Below are 14,396 nucleotides of genomic sequence, written 5' to 3' on the forward strand. Positions count from 1 at the left end.
CCCCTTCTTTTTCTATCCCCTACTACTTGTAGTTTTGTCACAGTTCCGTGATACACCCCTGATACAAAGTCAAGGAGAATGGGAAATGGGCAGCAGCAGGTATTTCTCTGGGCATTGGACTCAAAGCAGCCTGTTTTCCACTGGGTCTGTATCTTACACTTGCTTGTGGGCACAACTGAGGTTATTTAAGCAAAATGAGCATTTATAATGAATTCTCACTGAGTGTTTCTCTACTGTCAAGAAACGTGTATATACTGCAGCTTTCCCTGTTGTACAGGGAGAAAAGAGTGTCGAAAGAGAAGTTGTGTAAGGTGGTCTGTCTCTTCTGCCACTGTGTAGAGACCTCTGCAGAGGAGCTATGCTTCAGCGACAGGAAAATCTCCTCCTGCCCCAGACATTTGTGCCCTGGCCTGTATGGAAAAATCCATAGAGTTACTGCAATTTCCATATGGTTTCAAACTGCACTCTCCCTTGTGAGTTCATGGGTCTTAGGGGAGAGAGCAGAAGAGAGGCAATGCAGACATCAAGAAAGCAGGCTTAAGTTATCTCCAAGGGCTGTGGGAGAGGACCGTGTGGGATAAGTCTCAGGTTGAGGAAATTGTCATTTTCTTAAATAATTATTATTAATGGGATAAGTATAGATCAATATAGGTTAGATATCGGAAGGGAAGGGAAGGGAAGGGAAGGGAAGGGAAGGGAAGGGAAGGGAAGGGAAGGGAAGGGAAGGGAAGGGAAGGGAAGGGAAGGGAAGGGAAGGGAAGGGGAAAAAATCACGTGGCATATGTAACAGGCAGCAGGATGCACTTGAAGTAGTCTTGAGGCCAAAATACTCAGCAATGTTTTGCTTCAGCCTTCACTGAAAACATAAATCATGCAGGAGGCAAAGTACGTGGCAGATATGAAAGGGAGTGAACACTAGAGGTGGAGTTAAATAAGCAATTGTATTGAAAATAAATTACTGTCTTACTGCCCCTTCGCTGAGGGGCATTAGCTGACTCCATACATGTCACTTGCCAATTGCGTTTCAAGTTATACAAGTTTTCTTAAGCCACTTCTCACAATAGTCAGATGATTATGAAACAGGTTTGCACGTGGCACATATATAACAGGCAGCATGATGCACTTGAAATAGTCTTGCATGCAATTTCACATTAGTGAACAAGCAGCATCAGGCCAGGGTTTCAAGAAAAAAGGTGACAAATTGCAGCAAATTCGGTGGAAAGCAGGAATGATCAGAGACCCAGGGAACATGGTGTATGAGCTGTATAGTTTGGGAAATAAGATCGGGTGGAGAAGCAAATCACAGGCTTTGATGATGTTAGAGAGCACTGTGAAGATGGAGTAAAATTTTCTTCATTTCTGTTGGGGCTTAGCCTACAGGACTGGAGAATTAAGTTCTGCATTAGGAGACATTTCAACACTAAGGGGACTTTTAGGGGCTGGGGTGAAATGCCTGCTGAAGGTGTGTAGTCAGTTAGACACAGACATTGCTTGGGCCAGTGTTCAAGTGACACAAAGGACAAATCAGGAGCCCAAGGATCAATTTGGACATTCCTCCTATTTCTCAAAGCTCTGACAAACTACGTGAGTGAGATTAATGCAGAATGAAGTGTTTCTGCATTTTACCAACCTTGATCACCCCTCAAGAGTGGAGTGCAAGAAGTAGACAGATGTATTTACGGCAGTGTTAGCAACAAAGATAACAGATTACAAGGGCTGAGATTTACAAAAGCCAACCTTTTGTTCTGCCTTTCTGCCCTTTCCTGTTTTCAGCTAAGTGATGCTTTGGTCAAATTTCTCCAAGAAGTGCTCTTGTGACTACCCCTAAGTAAATTTTATTATTTCTTATTGCTTCCATACAGAGCCAGCATTCTGTTCTTCACTGTGTCCTATAAATAACCATATTAATTTCTGAACTTCTTTTACTTTTCAGTGGATTCCTATCTCCGTTGCCTCTGGCTCTGATTTATTCTGCCAGGCTGTTCATGACAAAGATTTGGTAGCTCATTCTTAGTATTTGTGTTAACCTCTACTACACCATCACTGAATGTTTTTAAGAGAAAATTAGACAAGCATCTCTGAGATAAGACTGTGGAGATCTCAAGAGGTTGCTTTTCATCATTTTCTGTATTTTTCAGAGTCCTTGCTAATGAAACCTTTCTGTATAATGCCTAATGGATTTACAGGAGTCAGTGTTTTTATCAGCTGTGTAAGAGGGAAAGAGGCTCCTCCTAAAGGTGACTTTGTGGCTCTGCAAGGCTGCGCAGAAAAGGACAAGAATATTTTTAATAGTAATTAAAATCCTTTTTAATTGGCTGGAAATGGTTCTGTGGTCTGCAGAGATTCCAATATTGAAAGCCACGTTTGAACAAAAGACTAATCCTTTTCTTCAGTGAACCATCTGGCACAGAAAAATGCTCTTTATTATGAGATTTCATGGGTGGGTATTTTGTTTTGTGTTGTTCTTCTAAGTTTTCAAAGATTTTAACAATAGCATCATGACAGTGTTGATGGATGGGCACATGCTGTATATATGGGAAATAATACTCTACCAAGAGTATTTCAGTGGTGTGAAATTCTTTGAACACATCCGTTTGAATTCTGATGTCTTATAGTTAGACAGGATATTAAAATCAAGGCAGGTTTTGCCCTCACATACCCCTTCTGCAATCCTGTGGATATGAATGAGTTGCAGGTATTTGTGGGCAGCATTTAACTGAAAGCTGACTTACTGAGAGCTGTATTGTGACAGCAGTAAAGAAAGGCAGAAGTTTTGCCTGTGAGATCTGTTATTGAAAATAATGCACTGGAAAATTATATTTGTTTATCCCGAGCATGCAAGGATAATCTAAATGTTTTATTTTACATTCGAATGTTACAACTTCAAAAGTGTGTAAGTTCCAAATAAGACAGAGTAACTGGTGAAAATATTCTTGTTTTTAACATCTCTACTATTTATTATTGTTTATTGATACTCCCTACAGGAAGAAAAGAATATCTTACTAAGAAAGAAATACGACTTTTTTTTATAAGCTTTAAATTTTATTTTAGGAGATATTTCTCTGCAAAATGAGAGGCTATCAAGTGCGGAATTGTCCCATGGTGTACAGTTGTGTTATGATTTTTACAGAAGACCTTGAAGAGCTTTAGACTCCAGGCAACACTCCAGAACTATTGACCCCCAGACTGAACGGTGAGTTCATAATTATTTGGTAGCTGTACTAATTAATATAAAAAAAAAACCAATATTTAAAAATCTTCTTGGAGAAGGAATATCTGTATTTTACATCTCATATAACACGTTTTAAAAGTTTAATGAGAAATAACATTTTTTAAAATTGTTTCTGTCAAAAATGTAAAGATTAAAGCAGTAATAGCCAGACAGCTTAATGGGTGACCTTCCTGAGGGTCCTACTGCCTCTAAATCAATGTTTTTCAACCTGTGGTGTGTTAACCTCTGAGCAACATCAGTTATTTCTAAGGGATGCACAGGCAGGTACTAGGCTCACAGATACTGCACAGTAATCTGCGCACATGAAATTTCCAAAGCAGCTCCACCAGAAAACAATTAGGGATCACAAATTGAAAGAGATTGAGGAAAATATTGCAGCCACTTAGTGGTTTAATATCTTGCCTGGGTACATTCACTCTCTAGATAAAGAAGCTCTTGGTGAGCTGTGGGAGCTCTCAGAGTCAACAACTCTCGGACCTAGAGTGGACCTAAAGCCTTCGGACTCTAACTGCTTTGCATTTTCCTTCCTTTTTAGCAGGTCTCCTTCTATACAGTGTTTTTGTACATGCAGCTGTGTCCTTCTATAATCCGTTAGGAACAGGAGTGGTCATTAGGCACTGGGCTGGTCTGTGGTACACCTCAATGCTCCTTGTTTCCCTCAGGCTTGCCCTCATCTGGGTCAGGTTGCAGAAGAAGGAGAATGGGTTTGTCCTGTGAGCAGCTGAGCATCACTATTCTCCCCTTGCTTTCCACCACCACTCAGAAGCAGCTTCCTGGTCACCGTGGCTCCAAAGTCCTTGTCCTCTCCCACCTCATGACCTTGGATTTGCATTAGTGCCACCCAAAGCAATGCCCAGCATGGGCAGATCTCTCCTGGCCTGTCCACCCCTCAGCTTTGCCTTTGTTGGTTTTGGTTCCAACCTAAAGTAACAAGCCTGACAAAGCTAAGTCCTTTGGCACTTAGTCTTTATATGTATGTCACTGTGACAGTAATGCCCCCCTGTGCTAGGAACTGACACTTCAGGCCACAGGTTTACGATAGCCTCTCACTTACATTGAGACTAGAGCAGGTGAGCATTGATAGTGAGTCTGGATTGATTCCTGAGAAATCCTACAGTTCATCACTTTGCTCCAATCAGCCTTCTTTTCCTCGTGGGCTACCAGCCAAGTCTTGCTTAATTTCTGAAATGAAGTGAATGCGACATGTTGAGGAGGATATGGGGCTGTCCGCCTTATCTCATGATCACACTTGAGCCATTCTCTTTTTGACAGATACCAGGGACATATTACTACCACTGCAGATGTGATAAGAGAGCTCTTAAACATACCCAAAGCTGGAATATTCACTATCTTATTCATCCTTGGTCCTGTGATGAATGACTAAGGATGACTGTGTTCCCATAACACCTTATTACAGGGCAACTTTGGAGCCAAAGAGCAGATGTGAGTCTGGTTGTCAGTCATTCTGCTGGCTTTTACGAGGTTCAAAAAAAGGCATTACAGCCACGTTCACACAGCAGAGATTGTCAGCTCCTTGCACGTGAGTCACCAGGGTTAACTATTAAATCATTTGTTGCCTTTGGACTTTTGTACTGAGTTTACGTGACATACAGAGACAAATCAGTACCTTCTGAAATGCCACGGAACTCATGTAGAGTTATACAAAAACTTCATTTTGTCCATCAAATTTAGTATGCTGAGAAAAATTATAACTATTGCTTGGGTCTTCTGCAATTCTGAATTTATGAAGCGATTTTTTTTGGAGTTGGAGTCAGTAAAACCTCCTGGATGCTTCTGGAAGGTACCTCTGTGCCTCAGTTGTGTGTGTGTGCCCTTTTTTAATGTAACTAAACCCAAAGTAAATCTGAAGATCTATTTCTTGCAGGTCACCCTAAGTTAATACTGAATTGTGGTTATCTCAGGAAAACACATTCACTTAGAAGGAGACTGGTTCACCCTAGGAAAAGGATAGCGAGCTCTGATGAAAACAAAACAAAACATCAGCTTCATGTCCTTAGAGTTGGGGCAGGACTTCGATAATGGAGAGAGCCAAATGATCACAGGAAATATTATTAATGTGTTATTGAAAGAGACTCAACCATAACTCTTTTCCACCCCTGAACATACATAATGTTACTGGCCCCTCTGAATACATATATATAATTTTATAGCATCTCTTTGAGGCTAAAGAAGTCCAGTTATTTATATAACTCATATTATATGTATACATATGGATGCAATGCCAGTAGCCTCTTACTTTTGTGGTGGTTCCTTGTGATAATGTAAGGAAATACTCGGTATGGACAATGAGTGTAGTTATTCTGGAAGGTGAGAAATGCAAATGGGCCATTCTGGTGGTAATTAATGCTCTACCCATCTCAGAGATTTTCTGTTCAGGCCCAGCAGAGTGGGTTAGCAAAACAAAGACAGATGGCAGCAGATTATTTGAAACACTTCTTTGTTAGCCTGTAATCAGTGCAGATCCCCCCTTCCACCCCCGCCTTCACTTAGGGCTCAGGCTAAAGCCCATTAAGTAAACGGGAAGACTCCTATTGATTTTGATGGGTGCTTAGCCAAGGCCTCTGTCTCAACAACTTTCTCAGCTAAACTTTAGCCTACTCATCATTTTTGACTGTTGGGGGCTTTTTTTTTTTTTTTTTTTTTTTTTTTAAGAAAGAAGAAACAAATGCTGATATAGTCACTTTTGGGGACTACTAGGGGAAAGAACAAGCTCTACTTTTATATGCACAACTTAGTGCCTAAGTGTACCCAAGGTAAAAGGTCATCCTGTTTCAACTTTGTGTTTTATGCCAATGAAGTTGAATCACAGGGAAAGTGTAGGGATGTGGGATCTGGCTGAAGTGTGTTCCTTGTCCCCCATCTGAGCTGCATCACATGGAAGAGGTAGATGAAGCTGGATTTGGGTGTGAGTAGTTGAGTACTGCCTTCAGCTCTGGGGCCCCCAGCACAGGAAGGATATGGGCCTGTTGGAGTGGGTGCCGCCAAGGGCCATGAGGATGATCAGAGGGCTGGGCACAGGTTTCCCAGAGAAGCTGTGGATGCCCCATCCCTGGAGGTGTTCAAGGCCAGGCTGGGTGGGGCTTTGGGCAACCTGGTCTGGTGGGAGGTGTCCCTGCCATGGCAGGGGGGTTGGAACTGGGTGGTCTTTAAGGTCCCTTCCAACCCAAACCACACTATGGTTCTGTGAGTGCAGGCCTGGGAGCTCTGCTCTGCTCAGGGAGAGCTCCTAAAGACTGCTGTCTGCAAGGCTTTGGCCTGGGATCTTGCTTCAGCTTTTGGGCACGCACTCTTAGGTCAAGCTTTCATTTTGGTCTAAAACTTGTTTCTGTCACAACTTTCTAGAGATTGTTCACATTTGATGTTATTTCTGCAGATCTAAGTGAAGTACCTTACCCTGTGTAACTAAGAAGTATAGAGGTGCACGGAACTGCATGGGTCTGGCTGCTTGAGGACAGAAAAGCAGCGCAGCAGGTCCCTGAGGAAATCCAACTAAATGTAGGGCTGCCCTCTGTTGGCAAGCCGGTCCCGCCAAGTTAGCCTCTGAGGAAGGGTTTTGCTGTGTGGCCAGGACATGGATTAGGGCAACACTTTAGCTGCAGCTTCTCAAGCCCTGAGCTGCAAGGTGGTGTGGGATGGTCACCGGCATCATCACACAATTTAGGAAAGCAAGACCAGAAAGGGACCAAATGTTGCTAGATCAATACCTGCATCAGGTGTTGTTAGACTGCTTCTCTACAACCTGGAGAACCTGGTGACAGAGCACTGGGACAGGCTGCCCAGGGAGGTTGTGGAGTCTCCTTCTCTGGAGATATTCAAGGCCCGTCTGGACGCCCACCTGGGCAGCCTGCTCTAGGGAACCTGCTTTGGCAGGGGGGTTGGACCCGATGATCTCTTGAGGTCCCTTCCAACCCCTACAGTTCTGTGATTCTGTGAGAAGCAAATGAAAAGCAACCTGAGGGACTTGTGTGTGCACCCCTCTCATCTCGTCATGCAACTCTCAGCAGAAATTAACAAACAGTCATCAGGATTTGCAGAAAATATTCTGCTTTTGCATGGCCTTCACGTGTACTTGTCACATAACACACCAGCACGTGCACTGGTTATTTGGTTTAAAAAAGGGCTGAATGCAGGTGTTTTATCCCAGCCTCTCACATACTTGTACACGGGTGATAGCATCTGAAATGTTCACAAGTACACGAGGCAGAGCAGGCCAAATAATAAGCCTGAAAACCAGCCAATTTGAAATCTCCAGATTGAACTTGTCTTTCAGAGTGAGCTATGCCACTGGGTGTGTTTGACCCAGGAGCTGATGAAAGGTGTGCTGCGTCACATCATGCTGCTTTCTCTCGGGCTTTGGCAGCTCATCTCGCTACTGGACAGAGTTGGGATGAATGGAAATTTGGCCACCACTGCAACTGACATCCAGCAGCGTCAGTAAGTGCCAAAGGTACTCTCAAATATCACACGCAGTATCCGTGCCATTTTACATAAGTTTAAAGACACAGCAGGGTTGCTACATAATTGTGTTTGTTTTTAATGATCTGCTCTTTAGCTGCTTTCCCTCAAAGCTCTTTGATGCAAATACACAGCCACAGAAAACTTGCCATGAGCTGTTTTCTAGGAAAAAGAAGCAGTGCTCCAAAATCAGCATGGGTGGACGTAAAAGATTTGTGTTGGCTAAAATTGACCTACATATTTTCTCTTCATTGGTTTCTTTTTATCACTATGTGATATGAACACCAACCCGTTCTGATTTTAAGGATTTGAAACAAATACACTTGGTTGTCAGCAGGTGGCTCTGCATTAAGTCTGAGCTCTGTTCGTGATGCTCCCACAGAACTAGAACTGTTGTGAATAATCTTTTTATTTTTATTTTTTTAAGGCAACAGGAAGATAATAAAGGCCTAGGATTTGTCAGTAGGAAAGATATTTGCCAGGGGAAAGATAAGAAAATGAAAATCTCTTGCTTGAAGGGAACAGTGGCAATGCTGACACAATGCTGCTAGCGAAAATGCCCAGTCATTGTAAAAGCAGCCATCTCATCTCTGCTAGATACGCAACCAGATTTTCAGGTAATGCATCAGGCATTTTGTTTCTGTTTGAGGGTTCCTTATTTTTTGTGCTTGTTGTTGTTTTCTTTTCACATCCCTGCTACTTACATAAAGGGCATTTCTGAGGCATGATGTCACTGAGTGCCAACAGTGTCAGTGGAAGCACTGAAACTTCGGATTTTATCTGTCTTCTTGCAGGAAATGAGAAATTTTCCACGTCCTTCAGTGGGAACAGGGCTGGCTCCTCCGAGCCTCACGGTATCAGTCCGAGTGTGGCTGTGGTGACTCCAGCAGTGCTGCAAATCAGACGGTGTATGAAACTAATCCAGCTGCAGCAGTGGCTTCATGAATATGCAACAATATATCCTTGTCTGAAGTTGTTCTTGTAGCTATCAAAACTGTGTTCATGCTCTTGCACAGGAAGAATGTAAAGGCCAACTCCAGGGCCCTCTGCACCCTGAGCACCACGCAGGACTGTTGCTTCTTGGTTTGGCATTTGTCAATCTCTCTCTTTTGAAACTGAGATTGCATGCAGCCCTGTGTGTTTCTTTCCCAAAAGAAATAACAGTTTAATTAAATGAATTGTATAACATGTACTGGACAAAACAGAGGAAGGTGTTTCCCTGTGTTTCTTCTTTTAACGGTGGGCAGCAGCTGTCTGCTATAAGCAGGTGAGAGGATCCTCGGCTAGTGTGTATGTAAAGGCTTCATGAATTTATGAGAACAGTGAATTTGAGTTAGGTTTTGAGAAAAAAAAAAACAAAAATAAAAACAAAAACTGGCCTATACCAGGTGACTGGGCTGTGGAGAAAATATAGTGTATAAGGAGGGGAGGGAACAAAAGGACAATATTTTAACCACACCTAAGTGTTCCCTGCTGTTTCCATATTGCAGCGTATAGGTTGAATAGACTGTACTTACGGGACTTAAGCTGGAGCACTTTTGATCTTTTTCACAGAGAAAACAATTACATCCCTTTCTGAAATTTAGCTCCGACATGTCTTCCAGTCATACCAATCCTGTTCTGCGACAGTTGTCTTGGCAATGAATAATTTTCCTGTAATTAGAGCTTTATTTTTATTTTTATTTTTATTTTTATTTTTATTTTTATTTTTATTTTTATTTTTATTTTTATTTTTATTTTTATTTTTATTTATTTATTATTTTCTTTTTTTGAGGGGAAGGAAGGATATTTGTTTGTTTTCAGGATTCTACTTCAGTCAATGTAATGATTTATCTAAGGTAACACTGAGCTACTGAAGTGAGACTTGCAGGGCGCAAAGCAGTAGGTCAGGCCCCTGAGGTTCCCTGCGTACCTTGCTTTTCAGTACAGCCATGCAACGGCAGAGGGCTACTTCTCATCTCATCCCTGCCACACTGCATTGCAAAGAGGAGTTTCATGGTCTTTTGATTGCATACTGGTGCTACCTAGCATGTGTTATCAGTTTCTTCTTTTTAAGCTTGAAAATAATGAAGATCAGTTTAGATCTCCAGGCTTCCCAGGGGACAGTTTACTGATGCTTATCTGCTGCTAACACCTGTATGCTGATGGTGTTTATTTTCTCGGTGCCTTGGACAAGATATTGTGAAAGAGCAGGTTGGAAAGCAGCCCTGGGGATTCCCTAGTCCAACCCAACTGCTCTAAGCAGAATGAACTAGAACAGGTTGCTGAGGGCCATGTCCTGGGATTCTGAATATCCCCAAGGATGGAGATTTCATAGCCTTTCCAGACAACCTGCTTCAGTGCTCAGTTACCCTTAAAATAAACAAACAAATAAATAAATAATAAAATTAAATAGATAAAACCAAACCCTTTTGTTATGTTTAAACTGATTTATTGTATTTCAGTTTGTGCCCATTGCCTCTCATTCTATCCCTGGACACCACTGGGAAGAGCTTGGCTCCACGTTCTTCACTCCCTCGTGCCAGGTATTTATGCACGTTGATAAGATCTCCCTGAGCCTTCCCTGCTCAAGGCTAAGCAATCCCAGCTCTCTCAGCCTGTCCTCCTGTGACAGATGCTCCAAGCCCTTAATCACCTTAGCGGCCCTTTGCTGGACCCGCTGCTGTATGTCCATGTCTCCCTTGTACTGGAGCGCCCAGGACCAGACACAGCACTGGCCTTGCTTGCTTCAAGGAAGGGCACATTGCTAGCTCATGGTCAATTTGTTGTCCAGCACTCCCAGGTCTCAGCAAGGCTGCTTTCTAGCCGGACAGCTGCTGAAGTCTGCGTGGGTGCATGGGGTTATTCTTCCCCAGACATAGGACCTCACACTTCCTTTCACTGATCTTCATGAAGTTCCTCCCTGCACGTTTCTCCAGACTGCTGAGGTCCCTCTGGGTGGCAGCTGGCACATCAACCTCATCTCCCAATTTTGTATCATAACTTGCTGAGGGTGCACTCTGTCCCATTGTCTGGGTTATTAATAAAAAGGTTGAACAGCATTGGACCCGCTATCAACCCCAGATCCATCCACAGCAGCACTCCAGTCGTGTGAACTACCCCACTGTGTTTCCATGAAATGATTGCTCTGCGACTGCACATAAGTTGCAATAGTTTATTGGTAGATCGTTCAGATTTTGACCTCAGATTATTTTAAGGTACATTTGCATAGATAATTGGGTTGAGTAGGTGTCAAAAAAATTCAATCTGGCTACCAGGCAAGTCCATAGTGACGAGGTGGTTCCGTGGGGATGGTTAGGGCGCCCACCAATGTGGCACACAGGCTAACACAAACATGGCCATGATGTAGCTCCACAAAGGGCAAGGGGAACTTGAAGGAACCAGAATAAAGATGAAATTTGGGGTTTTGTACTTCTGTCAGTGGGATGAACAAGAAAGGAACCATACAGAATTTACAGATTTTAATGAATTTCTACAGATTTTAATGAATTCTATTCTATATGAGTCACTCCATATTTATTTCATCTGAGCACTCTTCACACTGTGACTATACTATAATATATATATACTATAATATATATATACTATAATATAAGTGTGACTATACTGGATTTACCGCTTCTCTGACTCTTCAGGAACTGGAAAACTGAGAACAAAACCAGCCTGATTAAAGCTCAAGAGTACACAGAACTTGCTTAACTGAGAGCAAGTATTGTGAAAGTTATTTACCGCTAGAACGACACAGGCTTTATTTCTTTCTTTTGTTATTATCATATAGATAATATTTATTTGTACCTAAAATAACAACATCATGATACTTGAGAGTTTTCCTAATTTGTACACTGGTCTCAGTAAAATATAAGTAATTTTTATCATAAATTTTGGAAACTGTTAAAAAACGGTGAGCCCTTGCAGTTTGTATAATTATTTCTACATTTGCAAAACGAATGCAAAATACTAATACTGTATTAACGCAGCATGCCTCATTCTTGTTACAAACAGTAAATGATTACACCAGGTGCAAGGCAGGAGAAGACCAGCATTAAATTTCCAGTTTCCTACAAGTACATATAATAATTATATTTTACAGTAAAGAAATTCAGTAAAATATTTGTTGTCTGAAACATTAAGTGCGACCCTGAGGCATGCTGAGCACCTGAGGTAACTTGGTGTCTCCACACATCCTGGCTACATGTCAGTACTTACATCCCAGAAGACCTAGCTGTGATTTCAGCACAAAGACAACCGATGGCTTTGCTGAGTTACAGTGATAGTCACGTTGTGGCCTGAGCTTCATTGCTGTCACTGAAGCTGCGCCCACTTGTGCCAATAGTGGCTTTGGCCCACATTTTCTTCAGCAGGGCTTACTGGCATTTTCTGGTGGCACGGCTCAACGAGAACAACATTAGACAGCACTTGGCAAGACAAAATATCTGTGTTTCTCAGGAGAACAATGTGTTGCTTATGAAAAAGGAGAAACAAAAGCGATGGAATCCTGGTTTTAGTTCCATGTTGTCTGACAGCCTGAATAATAATGCTCAAATTCATTTCAAAATAGAATAAACCAGTATTCCTATTATGAATATATTCAATTCACGGTTTTGTTAGTGACCATTAACGTCACGGTTTTTAGAAGAAATGCTATGTCATTGATACAGAAACAGCACACTTGTATATACGCTTCTACTTCCCTAAATCATCCAAAATTCAAATACCACCATTGCACAGCTATGGCTAAAACAAAAACACAGTTAAATGACATAGACCTTTCACAGCTAATGAAGTTTCCAGCTTAACCTTATAAAGTTTATCTGTTCCCGACTGACCTCTTTAATACTACCATCATCTTGCTGTGTGAAGAACGTGTCTGCGAGCCTAAGATTTTCACCTGAGCAAACACATCTGAATAAATGTCCTTCTTTCCGTGGACTAATACTTTGAATTTTATTGCAACCGTTGGCTGAAGGTGCAGACATTCAGAAAATTAAAGAGAATTTTTGTGAGCCTTTGCATGTGTAATCTGTAAATAAAAAAAACAGCTTGGTCTCAATTTCCATCTCTGTTTATGTATTTATATATACCATTATATATATATATAAAATTATTGTTCCATCATCCAAAAACTACTGGAAAATAAATATGCATGTAAGTATATGAATATATGAATAACATTTTTTCAAATTGTACTGGCAGTGATTTGGGCTGTAACTGCTAGGATTTCCTCCCAGGAGCTGAAAAGCACTCCTTTTGGAGCTGCTTAATGTTCTTCACTGTACGCCAGGCGTTGCTGAGCCAGAGGAAGCTTTCCCTCCCTGCAGTCAGATTGGATCTTCTGCATGTGAAACAGGTTTTTGGCTATTTTTTTTTTTTCTACTGCAAATAGGTGCAATTCCACTGCTTTGTCCAATTCATCTCAGTACCTGTTGGCAAGATGACAGGTGCCTCTATTTTGAATCTATTTCAATGAATTGTGAAGCAATAGTTTTAAAGGCCATGTTATAAAAATCCTGAGTATTCGCTAGGAGTATACCAGCTTTCAGTAAAACTGAGTCTGTGAAGAAAGCACAGTGTATTAGGCTATAATTTTAATGGGGCACACAGTGGTAGCGTGCATAAAAGGTTACAGTGCTCTAAATTAGGGTATGCACTGAAGTATCCAGCATGATTTCAGTAATTGTATAAAACTGAATCCAATTAAAGAGCCTTCTGAACAGTCATTAATTCTCATACCATCTCTGTGAGGTGGGTCCGTCTGTCTATGTTGTTACCAGGCTGCGTTGCAGTACATTGTATGTATTAACAGATTTCATAGCAGTAGACACGAGAAACAGTATGCTTTGGTAAGCTGCAATACTGAATTCTGATTTGCCGTGTTGTGAAATACTCACCTCCCAATCCCCATTCCCATTCTGTGATGACAATGGATACACTTTGACCTTCGATGCATTTTGCTGTAAATATAATGGGCTGTAAAGAACAGAAGCACCAAACCACTACCATAACACATTTTAAAATAAAAATGTTAGGGGCAAAACCCAAGGAAATCCAGTTACCATCCTTAGCAGTTATTCCTCTTTCGAAAACAAGTAGGTCTTTTGCAATTTGAACACAGCATGCATATAAAATGCATGAAAAATGCATAAAATCCTAGAGTGCTATTGTCATGCTTGGTCCCTAAATTAGAGGGAGATGGAATTCCTCTTTCCAGTGTTGGTGGATGATTTGTCACATTCCTTAGCGTTGTGGGGATGCTGTATGAAAGACCTAACTGTAACGCACTGTACAATGGAAACCGCTGTAGGATACTTGATTCTGGTTTGTCTACATTTTCAGTCTCAATCACACGATACTGAAATAGAGCCTGTTTTTGAATACAGCTTCCCTTCTGGCAGAAAGAAAAAAAAAATTAAACTGTCTTGGTCACTCTAGGAAGCTAAAGGGTGAGGTTTGTGTTAATTTGCTGCAGTGGTTTAAGTCTCATTCCAGTATTCAAAGATTCTCTTGCACTTCAGTGCACACGCTGTCTGGGTGCAGCAATGCTGAGGAAGTAGCATAACTCAGGTATTGGTAGCTGTTGGAAGGTGATTTTATTGTTTTAACTGAAGACGTTGCCAACAGGAACAAAATTCTAGGCGAAAAATGGAGAACGCTGCCAGTGGGCCCTTAGGTAAGAGCTCCAACACACGCA

General features: G+C 41.6%; 1 long non-coding RNA gene across 3 annotated transcripts; it reads left to right on the forward strand.

Moving 5' to 3' along the window:
* The first annotated feature begins 789 nt into the window (after positions 1–789).
* On the forward strand, positions 790–11,088 carry LOC140001879 (uncharacterized). 3 transcript variants are annotated; one of them, XR_011807547.1, is made up of 6 exons: positions 790–2,440; positions 3,052–3,193; positions 7,524–7,700; positions 8,136–8,325; positions 8,503–8,975; positions 10,153–11,088. It is a non-coding gene; the product is annotated as an uncharacterized lncRNA (long non-coding RNA). The 3 variants fall into 3 exon arrangements; XR_011807546.1 differs by lacking the exon at positions 10,153–11,088 and having other exon boundaries at positions 8,503–10,124; XR_011807548.1 differs by lacking the exon at positions 10,153–11,088 and having other exon boundaries at positions 7,524–7,687; positions 8,503–10,124.
* Positions 11,089–14,396: the final 3,308 nt, after the last annotated feature.

The sequence above is a fragment of the Anas platyrhynchos genome, chromosome 2 (genome assembly GCF_047663525.1).
Source record: "Anas platyrhynchos isolate ZD024472 breed Pekin duck chromosome 2, IASCAAS_PekinDuck_T2T, whole genome shotgun sequence".
Lineage (NCBI taxonomy): Eukaryota > Metazoa > Chordata > Aves > Anseriformes > Anatidae > Anas > Anas platyrhynchos.